Source organism: Artemia sp. Qi Xiang Cuo, chromosome 13 (assembly GCF_049724085.1).
Source record: "Artemia sp. Qi Xiang Cuo chromosome 13, ASM4972408v1, whole genome shotgun sequence".
Lineage (NCBI taxonomy): Eukaryota > Metazoa > Arthropoda > Branchiopoda > Anostraca > Artemiidae > Artemia > Artemia sp. Qi Xiang Cuo.
This window is the reverse complement of record NC_142806.1, coordinates 20,719,989-20,738,715: the sequence shown is the minus strand read 5'-3', so window position 1 is coordinate 20,738,715 and position 18,727 is coordinate 20,719,989. Positions and strand designations below refer to the sequence as shown.

At 36.2% G+C, this 18,727-nt stretch overlaps 1 protein-coding gene across 2 annotated transcripts in view; it reads right to left on the bottom strand.

Moving 5' to 3' along the window:
* The window catches only part of LOC148945061 (uncharacterized), a 41,739-nt gene that overhangs the window by 6,647 nt on the left and 16,365 nt on the right, over window positions 1-18,727 (bottom strand). The window contains exon 2 of one of the 2 annotated variants that reach the window (XM_089098748.1): window positions 8,646-8,704. The exons of the other annotated variant lie outside the window; for it this stretch is intronic. The gene's annotated coding sequence lies outside the window, so the exon portion shown is untranslated. The remainder of the gene's footprint in view (window positions 1-8,645; window positions 8,705-18,727) is intronic. 2 annotated transcript variants of the gene reach the window in all.

Below are 18,727 nucleotides of genomic sequence, written 5' to 3'. Positions count from 1 at the left end.
TACACAATTGAAGCGTCAAATACAAAATTCCACATTATTGAATGGAAATACCAAAACCATAGGTTAGGTTAGGTTAGCCTACATACGTGCGCGGCCGTAGGCTAACCTAACCTAACCTATGGTTTTGGTATTGGTTATGGTTTTTGTATTGTTATCTATATCCATTGTGTCCTTCCTCAACACCTAGCTCTTTAAGCTAAAGTTCGAATTCTGTCCTTTCCGTCTCCTCGGAAAAATCGGTAAGATTTCCCCTGAAAATTTCACCCCTGGATACCCCCTCCTCATGTAAAATTAATCCCCGTACAAAATCCTTGCTAAAGTTTGAATTCTGTCCGTTCCGTCTCCTCGGTAAAAATCAGTAAAATTTCCCCCTGAAAATTTCACTCCTGGAAACCCCCCTGCTTATGTAAAATTAATCCCCGTACAAAATCCTTCCACTCTGTTAAAAATATAAAATTCCAAATTTTTGCTGAAGTCCAAATGTTTGTCTTTGTTGGTTTATATGTCTAAAGTGTCTGTCTTTTTCTGTTTGTATATCTGAATCTATTTGTTTGTATGTCAAGTTTGGTGTTTGCAAGTCCAAGTGTTTGTCTTTGTAGGTTTCTATGTCTGAAGTGCCTGTCTTTCTATATTTGTAAGTCTGAATCATTTTTTTTCCATGTGGGGGTTTGTGTTTGCAAGTCCAAGCGTTTGTCTACCTTGGTTTTTATGTCTAAAGTTACTGTCTTTCTCTGTTTGTATGTCTGAATCTATTTGTTTGTATGTCTGGGCTGGTGTTTGCAAGTCCAGGTGTTTGTCTTTGTTGGTTTGTATGTTTAAAGTGCCTGGCTTTCTCTGTTTGTATGTCTGAATCTATTTATTTGTATGTCTGGGTTAGTTTTTGCAAGTCCAAGTGTTTGTCTTTTGTTGGTTTGCATGTCTAAAGTGTCCGTCTTTCTCTGTTTGTATGTCTGAATCTATTTGTTTGTATGTCTGGGCTGGTGTTTGCAAGGCCAAGTGTTTGTCTTTGTTGGTACGTATGTCTAAAGTGTCTGTCTTTATCTGATTGTATGTCTGAGTCTATTTATGTATATGTCCGGGATGGTGTTTGCAAGTCCAAGTTTTTGTCTTTGCTGGTTTGTATGTCTAAAGTGTCTGTCTTTCTCTGTTTGTATGTCTGAATCTATTTGTTTGTATGTCTGGGTTGATGTTTGGAATTCCAAGTGTTTGTCTTTATTGGTTTGTATGTCTAAAGTGCCTGTCTTTCTCTGTTTGTTTGTCTGAATCTTTGTATTTGTATGTGTCTCTCACTCTTTTTGCTTGTGTGTTTGGACGTGTGTTTGCTTGTCCCATTGCCTGTCTTTCTCTGTTTGTATGTCTGAATCTATTTTTTTGTATGTCCGGGTTAGTGTTTGCAAGCCCAAGTGTTTGTCTTTGTTGGTTTTTATGTTTATAGTGCCTGTCTTTCTCTGTTTGTATGTCTGAATCTATTTTTTTGTATGTCTGGGTTGGTGTTTGCAAGTCCATGTGTTTGTCTTTGTTGGTTTGTATATCTAAAGTGTCTGTCTTGCTCTCTTTGTATGTTTGAATCTATTTATTTGTATGTCTGGGTTGGTGTTTGCAAGTCCAAGTGTTTGTCTTTGTTGGTTTGTATGTCTAAAGTGTCTGTGTTTCTCTGTTTGTATGTCTGAATCTATTTGTTTGTATGTCTGGGATGGTGTTTGCAAGTCCAAGTGTTTGTCTTTGTTGGTTTGTATGTCTAAAGTGCCCGTCTTTCTCTGTTTGTATGTCTGAACCTATTTGTTTGTATGTCTGGGTTGCTGTTTGCAAGTCCAAGTGTTTGTCTTCGTTGGTTTGTATGTCTAAAGTGTCTGTCTTTCTCTGTTTGTATGTCTGAATCTATTTGTTTGTATGTCTGGGTTGATGTTTGCAAGTCCTAGTGTTTGTCTTTGTTGGTTTATATGTCTAAATTGTCTGTCTTTTTCTGTTTGTATATCTGAATCTATTTGTTTGTATGTCTGGGTTGGTGTTTGCAAGTCCAAGTGTTTGTCTTTGTTGGTTTGTATGTCAAAGTGCTTGTCTTTCTCTGTTTGTATATCTGAATCTATTTGTTTGTATGTCTGGGTTGGTGTTTGCAAGTCCAAGTGTCTGTCTTTGTCTGTTCGTATGTCTGGATCAACTGGATTGAAGTTTTAGGCTGATTTTTACTTGTACTTGTGTATTGTTTTGTTTTTTTCTATGTCTAAAGTGTATGTCTTTCTCTTTTTGCTTTTCTGAATCTGGTATTTGGTGTTTCTTGGTTGTTGTTTTCAAGTCCAAGTGTTTGTCTTTATTGGTTTGTATGTCTAAAGTGACTGTTTTTCTCTGTTTGTATGTCTGAATCTATTTATTTGTATGTCTGGGTTGGTTTTTGCAAGTCCAAGTGTTTGTCTTTTGTTGGTTTGCATGTCTGAAGTATCTGTCTTTCTTTGTTTGTATGTCTGAATCCTTTTGTTTATATGTCTGGGTTGGTGTTTGCAAGGCCAAGTGTTTGTTTTTGTTGGTATGTATGTATAAAGTGTCTGTCTTTATCTGATTGTATGTCTGAATCTATTTATGTATATGTCCGGGATGGTGTTTGCAAGTCCAAGTGTTTGTCTTTGCTGGTTTGTATGTCTAAAGTGTCTGTCTTTCTCTGTTTGTATGTCTGAATCTATTTGTTTGTATGTCTGGGTTGATGTTTGGAATTCCAAGTGTTTGTCTTTGTAGGTTTGTATGTCCAAAGTGCTTGTCTTTCTTTGTTTGTATGTCTGAATCTTTGTATTTGTATGTGTCTCTCACTCTTTTTGCTTGTGTGTTTGGACTTGTGTTTGCTTGTTCCATTGCCTGTCTTTCTCTGTTTGTATGTCTGAATATATTTGTTTGTATGTCTGGGTTGGTGTTTGCAAGTCCAAGTGTTTGTCTATGTTAGTTTGCATGACTAAAGTGCCTGTCTTTCTCTGTTTGTATGTCTGAATCTATTTTTTTGGATGTCTGGGTTAGTGTTTGCAAGTCCAAGTGTGTGTCTATGTTGGTTTTTATGTCTAAAGTGCCTGTCGTTCTCTGTTTGTATGTCTGAATCTTTTTGTTTGTATGTCTGGTTTTGCGCTTACAAGTCTAAGTGTTTGTCTTTGTTGGTTTGTTTGTCTAAAGTGCCTGTATTTCTATGTTTGTATGTCTGAATGTATTTGTTTGTATGTCTGGGTTAGTGTTTGCAAGTCCAAGTGTTTGTCTTTGTTGGTTTGTATGTCTAAAGTGTCTGTTATTCTCTGTTTGTATGTCTGAATCTATTTGTTTGTATGTCTAGTTTGGTGTTTGCAAGTCCAAGTGTTTGTCTTTGTTGGTTTGTATGCAAAAAGCCGTAAGGTAAAGTTGTGGATGAAAAAGATGAGTACTTCAAGTTGTAAAATTAGTTAATGAGGGACATTACGTAAAGAACTTGTTCTGAAAAGATATATTCGGGGGGACCCAAGAAGTTGGGGGGTGGGGAGCCTTCAGTGTCTCAAGCGCGCAAAAAAGTGTAAAAAGATTGAGAGGGGGGCAAAAAGTTTGGGGGGGGGGGGGGTCCTTCAGTGTCTCAAGTGCGCAAAGAGAAAAAGTATTAAAAAAATAGGGGGGGGGGGCAAAAAGTTGGGCGGGGGCCCTTTGGGGGCCCTTCTGTGTCTCAAGCGCGAAATAAAAGTGTAAAATAGAATAGGGAGGGGGGCTAAAAAGTTGGGGGGGGGGGGGCCCTTGGGGTCCCTTCTGTGTCTCAAGCCCGCGAAAAAAGTATTAGAAAAAAAATGTGGGGGGGGAGGCAAAAAGTTTGGGGGGGCTCTTTGGGGTTTGGGTAAGGGACCTAACAACACTGTTCAAATGGAACTTGTTTATTATAACGACCACAGAGTTTCACCCTAAATCATTTTCTAAAATGTCTCAAACTATTTCGCCCAAAAATCCCTTAAATGCCGACTAATTTGTTTCGCCCAAATAATCCCCTAAAAGTAATTCCTGCGTGTTCCTTTGTTTCGGCATCCCTGCACTTTCACATTTGAAATTCCCAGGAAACCATTTCCCCCGTAAAATATATTTAATCTGTCTTGATCTCGTATGAATTTCTGAAAAAATCTAAGGTATTCCTAGTTACACTATTATGGCTTCGATAGAATATTAATATTTATCTCTCAGACCTAAAGACCAGAGAAGCCATATTCAAAAATAGAATATTAATTTATCTCTCAGACCGAAAGACCAGAGAAGCCATATCTAAAAATAGAATGTTAATTTATCTCTCAGACCTAAAGACCAGAGAAGCCATATTTAAAAATAGAATATTAATTTATCTCTCAGACTTAAAGACCAGAGAAGCCATATTTAAAAATAGAATATTAATTTATCTCTCAGACCTAAAGACCAGAGAAGCCATATTTAAAAATGAAAGCCCCGTTAGAATCGATTATTCCCCGTCGATTATACAAATCAATTTCATAAAATCTTGTCCCCTTCGTGGATCAATAAACCATGAATAAATTATATGTATCTCGGATTCATTAGGTCCCTCCTACTCACAAAATAGGAAACGGTATAATAACCCCATTAAGGAAAAAACAGAGAAAATTAGAAACACGGCAGTTCCGAGTACAAAGAAAAAAGTTGGTCATTTTTGGGGTTGGCAGGATATTACCAACAATTCATACCAAATTTAGCAACGATTGCTACACCTTTGACGGAGTTAACAAGGAAGGGGGCCGTAGACCCCGTTAAATGGGCAGAAAATGAACAAAATGCATTTGATACACTGAAAGATGCTCTTTGTAGCGAAAGAATACTGAAAACTCTAGATTTTTCCTTACCATTTGTGCTACAAACTGACAGTTCAGATTATGGATTAAGAGCAGTTTTATCTCAAGATTATAAGGATGGGGGACATCCAATCATATTCATATCCAGAAAATTGTCAAAAGCAGAATTAAATTATAGTACAATTGAAAAAGAATGTCTTGCAATAGTATATGCGGTCAACAAACTTGACTATTGTTTATATGGACGGAAATTTAAAATAATAACGGATCACAACCCATTGAGATGGCTAAATATAATGAAGCCAGATAACCGACGATTGGCAAGGTGGGCCCTATGGTTACAGGAATATGATTTCGAAATAAAATCAAGACCGGGGACAGACAACGGAAATGCTGACGGCATGTCCCGATTGTGATAAAAAAGATATAGGTTAAAAATTTAAAATGTTGGATGGGCTGTGTCTTGATAATATAAATAATAGGTAGAAAAAAGTTGGATGGGCTGTGCCTTGATAATATGAATAATAGGGGGGATAAAGAGGTCAAACACCCATGGGGAATAAAACAAGATGGTTACAAAATAGAGATGAACGACCTACAACGGGTTGGGGGAAAGTTAGGAGATATTGAAGATCGAGTCGGATTGGAAAAACTTGGGAAGAATATGAGATTAGTACTATCAACTCAAAAGATATGTCGATCCTTTATGAGGGGGAGGAATCCCTTGGGGAAGATCCCCTGCGGGAAGCCACGAAAGATAGTCCTTTTACTCAATGCACAACTGGCAGACAAGGCGTGATCCCTTTACCGAGGTTTTGCCTCTCTGATCTGGAGTCTTTGGGGGATTCTGTCACTTCATATTTCACCCAAATCTTTGTCCAGAAACCCTATCCATAGTTGTTACTCTTTATGGGAATCGACAATTATTTCCGGCAAACCTTATCCAGTATCCAAATTTCATCTTCAATTAGTATCAACGCCTATCCTTCATTCGATTATTTTAGGGGATGGGACCCAGTAAAAAGCAATTCAAGGTTCTCTCAAAATTTTACTTAATTTCTCTGTACCCCTATCGTAGTCACTGGCCTTTGTATTTTCGGCCTTAGAGATTATTTGAAATTGTGCCAAGAGGCAATTTACTTTTTATTGAGATGTGGGGTTGTTTCCACAGATGGAAATTAAGAGGCTAGTACAGCCAATTTTTCATGATGGCTGGCATCATTGAATGTGCCAGGAACTGATTCTCTGCTCCTCTCAAATATAAATTCGTGAGAGCGAGAAAATTTGTGTTTTTGACTGCGCACGGTCATTTTCTACGAGTCTTGGGGACTTTAACTTTCAAAACCTAATGCGGATGCCATACGATAGAGACCATGGTGGTTCTATGGTAGAGACGTGTGGATGACGACGAATCCTGAGCCAAGCGGTGGAAGTACAGGCACTGGTCGAAAAAAGAAGAGAAGATATAAGTTTGGTGATTTTGAAGTTGGTGTTATTTATTTCATGTCCGAGTTTCCAGCCAATCCACCGGGGATGCAGGCCATTTATCTTAGGAGGGAGGTGTTGGAACCATTGGTCCTAGTTTATTTCAGATAAATGCCCTTTCCAGATTCTTTTCTTTTGGTCCCTTAATTATTCTTTTTCCCCCTAGTAATAAATATTAATTTTCCTTTAATTATGGTGGCGCCATTTTCTTTCCTTCTTTAATTGCGTAGGTTGTGAAACAAGCCACGAGGCATCAATTGCGCAGTTGGGAATGATTTACCAGTAATTAGTAAGCCTTTGGATTGGCTGGAAAAATCCACCCACCACCCACCGCAGGCACGCGGTGAGCGAACTGGGGGAAAATTGGAAGCGTGGTTTTTAGTTCCTTTTGTAGCGTGACTTAACACAATAAGATTTGTTATCCTATATAATCTTTGACTTTTTAGTTTCGGTAGAGTCCAAGGAGATAGCTAGAAATATTACTGGTAACCCTTGGCCTTAAAGTGGCCCCTGGGACCATTCGATCGTACCCTAAGGCAAGTTATATTGTAAATCGGGCACTGACATACCTGCTAGATACAGAACCCTTGGGGTAGTGCGGGAATCCCACTAATATTTGGGACGACAAGGGGCTTTCCCCTTTAGTAAGTGGCATAGCAACATTTTTGCGCCAATTTTGCACCAATAAGTGGTGAGCCCTGTACCTTACATCCCCAATACTGGTGGCATTGTAGCCTACCAGTATAACAGGGATAAATTTGTTATTCTTTTGCTCCCCCAAACTCAAAATTTGAGGCGGATGCTCAAGGAGACAAGAACCTGAAGTCTTCTTGCCCATATCTCTTACTTTCTTTCCCAACAGCACCTGAGAGTTTCAACTTCATTCCCCAGGTTGTTCATACGATATTATAGAGATGTTGTCTCGATTACCTGAAAGGTTCAATTTCACCCCCAAGATGTAGATAAAGTGTTCGGATAGCCTGGATGTATGTCGTGTCTAGATACACAGATGTCGCAGGACGTGAAATTTTAATTACCTCTATAACTCTTTAAAACCTCCCTGACAGCTCCAACTTGATATCTCAAGTTGTTCCTGAGATATTGGAAATACACCATTTTGACAACCTAGAAATACCTGAAGACAACCTTGTATAGTGTCTTTTAATATACCTCGCTATTAAACTGCGCGGAAATTTTGTGTCTCTGATGAGCCCTGAAGTGCCAAATTTCTTTTTGTCGATCAAAGCCAAAAAATATATACATCCTGTTCCCCTCCCCCAACGGAAGAATCTGAAAACCTATCGTTCCCGAACAATCTTTTCTTTTCTGCAATACCACTCTTAAGTTTTAACTTAGACCTCTAAGTCGTTCTCAATATATTGCATTTATACAATTTTCTCAACCTATATATATATCGTGTCGTTTCACTTACTTTTGTATTCTCCTCAAAATCAAAATTTAAGATCAGCTTAACAGCACATTAAGACTCCTCAAAAGTTCAACTTCATCCCCTGTTGCCCTGTTAAGCTGGAACAACCCTTTTTCAGAATTGTATAAAAATGATGTCGTTTCACCTGTTGATAGATAGTCTTCACTGACATTCATTGAAAGTTTCAACTTAGTGCCCTTAGTCATTCCTGCGATGTTGCAGTTACGCTATTTTGAAAACCTGGATTCAAATAGTGTCTTTTGATTTCGTTCAACATCCGCCTCAACATTTCTGAAAGTTTCAACTTAATACCCTTATCAGTTCCTTAGATATTTCAAATACGCTCATTCGGCAACCTTAATGCCCATAGGGTCTTTTAATTTAGTTCAACATCACCCTCAACATTCCCTGCAAGTTTCAATTTTATGCCTTTAATCGTTCCTGAGATATTGAAGATATACCTTTTGATAACGTCGATGCACATGGTGTCGTCTGATTTAGTTCAGCACCACCCTCAACATTCCCTGTACGTTTCAACTTAATACCCTTAGTCGTTCCCGAGACATTTCACAAGGCCCCTTTCCATCAAACATGTGCTTAAGCAATTACTAATTTGCACTATTTACAACCTTTCCCATGGGCCTGTAGGGTTTATGTCTTCCACGAAGAAATATATATTGAACCTTTTGACTATTTTTAGCAAATCGTATATCTCAACTTTATGATCACCTATCTCTAGAGTTTCTTTTTTTGGGTAAGAAGAGGAGGGAGCATGTAACCAAGGCGACAAGAGAGACGGGCTGGTTTTGCTCAAATAACTTTTGGATCTTGAAAAGGGCAATAGAACTTCATATGTCAGATCATATGAGCTCCAACTGAAGTATCTGCAATCACCTCTTTCATATGAACTCTCTCTGGGAAAAGTAAGTAAATAAAGATAAGATAAGGTTTACTCATAATTAGTTCATCCTCCAATGAAAACACTGTGCTATTCCCCCAAAGGATTCCTGGCCTGCAATAGAGAGGGAATATATGCGTTTCAATTAAGCATTAAATCAATAGAAGAAAAAAGGTCACACAAACACGTTAAAAACTAAAAAAGTTAGAAAACAAAGTTATTAAAAGGTTAAAAACTTTTAAAAAAGTTAAAAAGTGACAAATACGCACTCGTGACGCGTGTAAAAATACGAAATTGTGTTCGCAATTAGGGGCTTGAGGGCTGTGCTAAAGGGTTCTTGAATACCTAAAATTTGATGGTGTGATTTTGATCATGATGAGATCAATTTAAGGGATGTAAGAGCTACAAGAGGTTTGTGGCCCTATAGTAAAGAGCCACAAGGGTTTCATGTTTTTTTGTTTATTTATTGTTTTTGTTAGTTTTTCCACAGAGATATTTTATATGGAAGGGGTGGTCGTGTAAACTTCAGAGGTGGATCTTTTGATTGGAAATCGGAAGTCCTAGTGCCATTTTTAAGAGTCAAAAGTGATTGGAGTGCTACTAGCTCCCCCCCTTCGTTTCCCAAAATGCATACAATAAAAATTTAGAGATAACCCTTTCCTTCAAAATAGTCCAAAGGCCATCTAACTGTTCCTGTGGGGTTAAGAAAAACACCACATTGCCCAGGGGCAAGGGTTGTAAGTTATACGAGTTGTCCATTTTTAACAATAATTTTTTTTATACAATGGGTGGTCGTATAAACTTTGGAAAAAGCTCATTTGATTGGAAGTAGAAAATTATAGTTCCCTTTGAGATTGGAAGGAACCAGCCCCCGCCTTAACACTCTTTTTCCGAAAATGGATCTGATCAAAATTTTGAAATAGCCATTTTATTCAAAATGATCCGTAGGCAATATAACTATGCCTCAGCGGTTGACAAACCTTCCAGCCCCAGGGATATAGGCTATAAAATATGCTAGTTGCCAATTGTTAACATATAAAATTTTTATAAAAGGAGGGGTGGCGTAAACTTTGGAGGGGGTTCCTTCGATTGAAAATCGAAAGTTCTAGCGCCCTTTTTAAGAGTAATAAGTGATTTGTAACCTGCTGGGAAACTAGACCCCGCCCCGCCTTTTTCCCCAAATGTATCCTATCACAATTTTGGTATAGCCATTTTGTTCAAAACAGTCAAAAAACAAAAAACTATGCTTCCAAGGTTAACAAACTCCCCACAACCCCTGGCGCAAAGGCTGTAGCTATGCAAAATGCCCAATGTTAACATTTAAGGTTTTTATGGAATAGATAGTCGTTACAGCTTTGGAGGAGGCTCATTCGGTTGGAAATCGAAATTTTTAGTTCTCTTTTTAAGAATGAAAAGTGATTGGGTGGCAACTTCTCCACCACCATGCCCATTTTCCTAAAAACATCTGACCAAAATTTTGAGATTGCCATTTTGTTCAAAATTGTACAAAAGTTAAATAGCTTTGCCCCCGGGGTTGAAATTCCCCCCCCCCCTACCGAGCCTCCGGTGCGAGGGCTGTAAGTTATGTAAGTTGTTCAATTTTAACATACAAGGTCTTTATCAAGAAAGGAGGATATGTTTGATCCTGGATCTCCAAAGAAGCTTAGAGAATTGATGCCAAAAACAATCGAAATAGTCCAAAGATCTATAACAAATCTTTGGGGTCGACACAACCCCCAAAAGCCCGGGGGCACGTGTTGTAAGTTGGGCCTCGGGGGCATGTATGGTTTTATGTAAGGGGTGGTCGTACAGTCTTTGGAAGGGGCTCATTTGATAAGAAATTGAAATTTCTAGTTCTATTTTGAGAGTCAAAAGTAATTGGAGGGCATCTAGCCCCCCCACGCCTTTTCCCCCCAATAAATGTCGATCGAAATTTTGAGAATGCCATTTTGTTCAAAATAGTCCATGTATCATATAACAATGCCTTTGGGGTTGAAACAGCCCCACAAAGCTCGGGGTATAGGGTTGTAAGTTTTTCCCCAGAGGCATATAAGGTTTTATGGAAGGGGTTGGTCGTCAAAACTTTGAAGAAAGCTCATTCGATTGGGAATCGAAAGTTCTAGATCCCTATTTTAAGAGCCAAAATGATTAGAGCCCCTCCCCCCCACGTCCTCTTTTCCCCAATCGAAAACTGCATCTGATCGCAAATTTGAGATGTTCATTGTGCTCCAAATAGTCCAAAGGTAATATAAGTAGAAAGGGGGTCCGACTCGTGACGGGACTCCTAATATGGGCTTAGAGTCCCTAGGGAGATGGTTTTTGTCAGTGAGAATGAAAAAACCAGGAATTTTATCACTTTTATGGATGTTTCTTGGACGGTAATGAGGGTTAGTCAATTTATTTGTTGTTTTTCATGGGTTTCAACAGCAATTTATGTCTGTTTTATGGTTTTTGTCAGTGAGAATGAAAAAAACAGCGATTAGTACAGCAATTTATGGATGTTTTATGGTTTTTGTCAGTGAGAATGGAAAAACATGATTTTTCTCACTTTTATGGATGTTTCTTAGACGGTTATGTATGTAGGTCAATTTATTTGTTGTTTTTCATGGATGTCAACATCAATTTATGTCTGTTTTTATGGTTTTTGTCAGTGAGAATAGAAAAACAGGATTTTTCTCACTTTGATGGATGTTTTCTGGATTATTGAGTCCCACGAGAACACCCTGCTGCCACCTACAACTTTTTAACATAATTTATTCAAAGATTATCGATCTGTTGTTGTTTGACCACGTGTAAGGACATGAGGGGTGATTTACATAATCGCTCGGGGAATTATTGATTTATGACACTGGGGGGTGATTTACATAATCGCTAGGGGCAATGTATTGATCTAGGATTTGAGGGGGAATTGAATTTACGAGAACTTGATTTACATAATCGGTGGGGAGAATGTATTGATTTAAGAAAGGGGAGTTAAGAAACAAACATGACTTCTTTGTTGTTTGGCTAACCTAACCTGGGAACTTGATTTACATAATTGATGGGGAGAATGTATTGATTCACGAAAGGGGAATTAAGAAACAAACAGGTCTTCTTTGTTGTTTGGCTAACCTAACCTGAGAAATTGATTTACATAATCGGCGGGGGAATTATTGATTTAAGAAAGGGGAATTAAGAAACAAACATGGCTTCTTTGTTGTTTGGCTAACCTAACCTGAGAAATTGATTTACATAATCGGTGGGGAATAATTGATTCACGAAAGGGGAATTAAGAAACAAAATTGGCTTCTTTGATCTTTAGGCTAACCTAACCTGAGAAATTGATTTACATAATCGGCGGGGAATTATTGATTCACGAAAGGGGAATTAAGAAATTATAGCAACATTATGGCTTCTTTAATATTAAGGCCTGGGGGATTTATTTGTTGTAGTTGTTTTGGTCAAGTGCATGCTCGGAGCGAATGTCAAGGTGTCCAGGAATAGGAAACAGTTAGATCACGTGCTTCCTTCTCAACCAATCAGAGACTCGGATACATCTCCTTTCTCAGCCAATCAAAGGCTTGCTTAGATATGGTTTTACCCGTTACATAACAAGTCAGCATTGAGATTTTGTATATAACGGACATGCATTGTGATTAAACTATCAGAAAGTAAAGTAACCTGAGAATGGATAGAACACTTGAAATTTTTGATGAGCTTGAAGCATTGGAAGCCACAATTAGCAATGTGAGTACATTTTCATTTTTTATTTTCAAAATAAAATTATTTTCCTTGATCAACCTCTAGTATATCTAAGTAAGTCCCCCCTCCCCCACAATACAAAACACCACCATGCTATCTTTATACTCACTAGAAAACATAAAATATGTTCATTTTACCACATAAACCTAACCCCTCCCCCACTGTTTTACAACGATAATTCTTCTAATAGAAATAATTCTCTTTTTCGATAAATTTTGGCTGTTCTGTATTGTAATCTTTTCTCTAACTGACATCCATCGCTCTTTTGTTATTAAGCCACTCTGGTTTGACATAAGGCTCTCCAGCGCGAGGTTATAATTAGCTCTCACACTGTTTTAAAGCACTTCCTGTTCGTTTACGTTAGCAGTTTAGTCAAAGGTTTCTCAGATTCAAAAGGATGCCCAGTATATTTCGCGAAATTTTTACTTTTTGCCTAACAAATAGTATTAGGACATTATGTAAAAGGGGAGGGAGGGGGCAATGCCTATGTTTGCAAATTTTACTACTGATGACGGTCACTGTATATGTGACCAAAATATCTGGTATTTTTGTGAATTTCTATCACTGTTATCATCATCACTGTCTATTAAAAGGATTTTATCCCTATTTGAACTTTTATTTGGCCCCATTCATATACGGAATAATTTCTGTTCGTTTTAAATTTTAATGTCACTCCTTACTTTCAGTTAGAAAAAACTTGTTTTTATTTATTGGATAACTGAAAAAGAACCACAGCTTAGATCAATGCTTCGATGTTTGGCTTAATAAGTAAAGAGTAAATATTCAAATTTTCAACGTTTAGTATTAAGGATATTTTCTTCAAATAGCTTAGAAACAAACTAGGCCGGCTTTTATAGGCTGAATTTTGAACGGCTAATAACCCGTAATTCATCTGCATATGCAATATAAGATACATTAGTTTATTCCTTAAAAAACAACGAAAAATTAAATAAAAATTTTTGGCATTAGGTTTTTTTTTCCAAACTGAGATTTAATTTTTTTTTTCATACTTAAGGGATCAGGAAGGGTGTCTGTGCAATAGGGAGAACTATAAACCTCCAGGTTTAGACCATGGAAATTAGAATCCTGCGTTTATTATGCTTCTCAGAGCTGTCAGTCCTGAAATGGCACCAAAAAATGCCACCTTTGGTGCCATAAGGAACTATAAGGTGGCTTTATCAAGGTGAATCAAACAGTTTGCGGTGACGAACTGTAATAAGAAGCAACTCGGCCAAATACTAACTGAAACTCTTAGAAAACGAAATTATGGTAACAATTATTGCATCAAAAGAATTAACTTTTTATGCTGATTTTAAATACATAAATTCATTAATGTTACCCATCAAAAGCTTCGAGCCTCGAAATTCCAAAAATATGGGAAACACCCCTAAAAGTCAAGGAATCTTAATGAAAATCAAACCATCAGATTAAGCCTATCATAGGTTTGATGCTATTATCGGCAAAAATCGGGATTTTTTTCCACAAGAAAGGTCACGAATGCGTGTTTATGTGTTTGCTTGTGCGCATTTTCCCCAGGGGTGGTCGTGTCGAACCAACGGTCCAAAAATAATTTGGAGAGGGCTCATTCAGGTGGAGATTCAAGAATTTGACGCCCTTTTTAATTGAAAGAAGGGTGGAGAGCAACTAGCACTCCATCACTTTCACAGTTTTCAAGTTGGGATCTTCGAACACACTCCCTCCTTCATAGTTTATTCTAAGAAAGTTTATTTATTTGTTAGAGTTTCAGAAACATTACATATTTATTTAATTTAAGCCCTTTTTTTTCAGATATAGTAATGTTTGGCTTGATTGATACAGAATATATTGGTCTGAAATATTCCTCAACTGGAATTATTTTTGAAGCAGCTTTCTTACTCCTAGACAATCAACGACGTGAAATTCATAGCTATAAATGGAACTTCAGATACAATATGTATAAGTACGAGAAAAACAGATGGAGTCCAACACTAAATTTTATAAATCTAAATGGCTTTTACGTTAAAACCATAAGACCACATAATGAAAATGGCTATGAAATAAAACATGTACAAGAGGAAATTCAGGAAATATGCAGTTTTTTCGGTTTGCAAGCTGTTTATGTTAAGGAAAACGTAACAACTGATAAAATCTTACTAGAAAAATGTGATAAAAACATAGTACTATTCAATTTAGAAGACTTCAAATGTGAGAAATACCTGCATTCAGTGCATGAACCAGAAGATGAAGTTAGAAATTTCGCTCAATGGATACCGGAAAAGATGCCTGACATGGAAAAATGCATCAGATATCCAAAGACCTAAACTTGCTCTTCCTCATATCAACTGGATTAAGCTTTTTTTTAAATATGTCATTATGTATTTTTTTAAACGTTTTAAAATATGTTTAAGCAATAAATATCTTATGCCTGAGACGTTTTTATTCTTTAGAATAGTCCATCGCCATGAAAATTAGACTTTCAAATTAAACATTCCAGGGAACACACTTTCAAGTTCAACAAGTTTGAGAAACCAAAATAATAATCCATAAAAATGTAAGTTAACACTAAAAGGTTAAAGAATTTTTCAGAAATTACACTTTCAGATCCAGTATGTCAGGGAACACACTTTCAGGTTCAGCATGTAGGAGAACCCTAAATGCTCATCCCTAAAAAGGTAAGTTAACCCTAAATGGTTAAAGAATTTCTCTGAAATCACACTTTCAGGTTAGGTTAGCTAGGGCCCCGACCACCACCCCCCTCCCCAAATGGCCCACCGGCCCCCCTTGGACCCTCAAAGGGTCCCCCAAGTGCCCCTGGGCCCTAAAGAGCCCCCCGAGCCCCCGTCGCTCCTTACTTTCAGTTAAAAAAACGAGTTTTTTTATTTAATCTATTAAAGGGCATAAAAATTTAGGCTCTGCATAAATCCTTTTACAGAAGTTATTTAGTGAAATCACAAGACATGATGCAAGAAAAAAAAGTACATAAAAAAAATTGTCAGGTGTGGGGTTCGAACCCACGACCCCGTATGGGGACCAGATCTTAAGTCTAGTGCCTTAACCACTCAGCCAACCTGACTTGTAAACAATTCTTGATCATATTGATATTGTAATTCAGTTTTGTCCCTTTTCAATCCAACAAAACAAGAAATAGCCTCATACGCTGCCAGTAGCTTAATTTCGTCAAAAGCCTGGGGGTAAAGTTGGAGCCAATTTTCCCAAATCAAGTGCTAATAAGTAAAAACTAAAAATAAAACATAGTTTTAGCTTGGAGTCTTAGCTTAGAGTTTTTGTTGAAGTTCTAGTTTAGTTTAGTTTTAGTTAGGAGTTTAGAGTTTTACCTTAGAGTCTTAGATTAGAGTTTTAGTTAGAGTTGAAGTTTAGTTTAGTTATAGTTAAGAGTTTAGAGTTTTAACCTTAGTCTTAGCTTAGAGTTGTATTTAGAGTTATAGTTTAGTTTAGTTATAGTTAATAGTTTATAGTTTTGAATTAGAGTCTTAGATTAAAGTTTTAGATAGAGTTGAATTTTACATTATTTATAGTTAAGAGTTTAGAGTTTTAGCTTAGAGAATTAGCTTAGTGTTTTGTTAGAGTTCTAGTTTAGTATAGTTTTACTTAAGAGTTTAGAGTTTTTAGCTTAGAGTCTTAACTTAGAGTTTTAGTTAGAGTTGAAGTTTAGTTTAGTTAAGAGTTTAGAGGTTTAGCTTAGAGACATAGCTTAGAGTTTGTGTTAGAGTTCTAGTTTAGTATAGTAATACTTAAGAGTTTAGAGTTTTAGCTTAGAGTCTTAGCTTAGAGTTTTTGTTAGAGTTCAAGTTTAGTTTAGTTATAGTTAAGAGTTTGATGTTTTACCTTAGAGACTTAGCTTAGAGTTCTAGTTTAGTTTAGTTTTAGTTAAGAGTTTAGAGTTTTTAGCTTAGAGTCTTAGCCTAGAGTTTTTGTTAGAGTTCTAGTTTAGTTTAGTTTTAGTTAAGAGTTTAGAGTATTAGCTTAGAGGCTTAGCTTAGAGTTTTTGTTAGAGTTCTAGTTTAGTGTAGTTATAGTTAAGAGTTTGGAGTTTTACCATAGAGACTTAGCTTAGAGTTTTAGTTTACTTTAGTCTTACTTAAGAGTTTAGAGTTTTAGCTTAGAGTCTCAGCTTAGAGTTTTTGTTAGAGTTCTAGTTTAGTTTAGTTTTAGTTAAGAGTTTAGTGTTTTTAGTTTATAGTCTTAGTTTAGAGTTTTTGTTGAAGTTCTAGTTCAGTTTAGTTTTAGTTTAGAATTTTTGCTTAGATTTAATGTTTTACTTAGAGTTCTAGTTTAGTTTAGTTTTACTTAAAAATTTAGAGTTTCTTGCTTAGAGTCTTAGCTTAGTTTTATTTAGAGTTCTAGTTTAGTTTAGTTTTAGTTAAGAGTTTAGAGTTTTAGATTAGAGTCTTAGCTTAGAGTTTTTGTTAGAGTTCTAGTTTAGTTTAGTTATAGTTAAGAGTTTGGAGTTTTAACTTAAAGACTTAGCTTAGAGTTTTAGTTTAGTTTAGTTTTAATTAAGAGTTTAGATTTTTAGCTTAGAGTCTTAGCTTAGAGTTTTTGTTAGCGTTCTAGTTTAGTTTAGTTTTAGTTTAGAGTTTAGTGTTTTTAGCTTAGAGTCTTAGTTTAGAGTTTTTGTTGAAGTTCTAGTTTAGTTTTAGTTTAGTTTAGTTTAGTTAGAGTTTAGAGTTCTAGTTTAGTTTAGTTTTAGTTAAGAGTTTAGAGTTTTTTGGTTAGAGTCTTAGCTTAGTTTTATTTAGAGTTCTAGTTTAGTTTAGTTTTAGTTAACAGTTTAGAGTTTTACCATAGAGTCTTAGCTTAGAGTTTTAGTTAGAGTTAAAGTTTTGTTTAGTTAGAGTTAAGAATTTAGAGTTTTAGCTTAGTGTCATAGCTTAGATTTTTACTTAAAGTTATAGTTTGGTTAAGTTTTAGTTAAGAGTTTCGAGTTTTAGCTGTGTCTTATATTAGAGTTTTTGTTAGAGTTCTAGTTTAGTTTATTTTTAGTTAAGAGTTTAGAGTTTTAACTAAGAGTCATAGCTCAGAGTTTTAGTTAGAGTTATAGTTTAGTTTAATTTTAGTTAAGAGTTTGATGTTTTAACTTTGAGTTTTAGTTAGAGTTCTAGTTTAGTTTTGTTTTAGTTAAGAGTTTGGTGTTTTACCTTAGAGTCTTAGCTTAGAGTTCTAGTCTAGTTTAGTTTTAGTTAAGAGTTTAGGATTTTAGCTTAGAGTCTTAGCTTAGAGTTTTTGTTAGAGTTCTAGTTTATTTTAGTTTTAGTTAAGAGTTTATAGTTTTATCATAGAGTCATAGCTTAGAGTTTTTGTTGAAGTTGAAGTTTAGTTTAGTCACAGTTAAGAATTTAGAGTTTTTAGCTTAGAGTCTTAGCTTAGAGTTTTACTTAGAGTTCTAGTTTAGTTTAGTTTTAGTTAAAAGTTTATAGTTTTATCTTTGGGTCTTAGCTTAGAGTTTTTGATGAAGATCTAGTTTATTTTAGTTAAGATTTTAGACTTCTACCTTAGAGTTTTAGGTTAGAGTTTTAGTTGGATTTGAAGTTTATTATTAGTCATAGTTGAGGGTTTAGAGTTTTAGCTTGGAGTCTTTGCTTGGAGTTTTAGTGAGAGTTCTAGCTTAGTTTAGTTTTAGTTAAGAGTTTTGAGTTTTACCTTAAAGTATTAACTTAGAGTTTTAGTTAGAGTCCTAGTTTACTTTAGTGTTAGTTAAGAGTTTCAAATTTTACCTTAAAGTCTTAGATTAGAGTTTTAGTTAGGGTTGAAGTTTCGTTTAGTTTAGTTATAGTTAAGAGTTAATAGTTTTAGCTTAGAGTCGTAGCTTGGAGTTTTAGTTAGAGTTATTGTTTAGTTTTAGTTAAGAGTTATAGCTTAGAGGTTTAGCCTAGAATCTTAGCTTAGAGATTTAGTTAGAGTTGAAGTTTAGTCTAAACTAGCATAACCACAAAATTCCGCAATATTGCATAGAAATACCAAAACCATAGGTTAGGTTTCTCCACGTTTAAGTTAGGTTAGATTAGGTTAGCTTATCATGAGCGCTCATGACAAGCTAACCTAATCTAACTGGTACAAAGTCGACATGGGGGGATAGATAGCTTTTTAAACCGCGGGACCCGGGAAGCGCCGGTGGGCCGGAAGCACCGGGAAGCGCCGCGGGAAGCACCGCGAGATTAGGTTAGGTTAAGTCAGGTTAGGTAAGTTAGGTTAGGTTAGCTAAGTTAGGTTAGGTTAGCTAGTAAACATCTCTCCATGTTTAAGTTATGTTAGGTTAGGTTAGATTAAGTTATGTTAGGTTAGGTTAAGTTAGATTAGGTTAGGTTAGCCTACGTACGCGCGTACATAGGCTAACATAACCTAACCTAACTTAAACTAACCTAACATAACTTAATCTACAATAAAATAAAATAACCT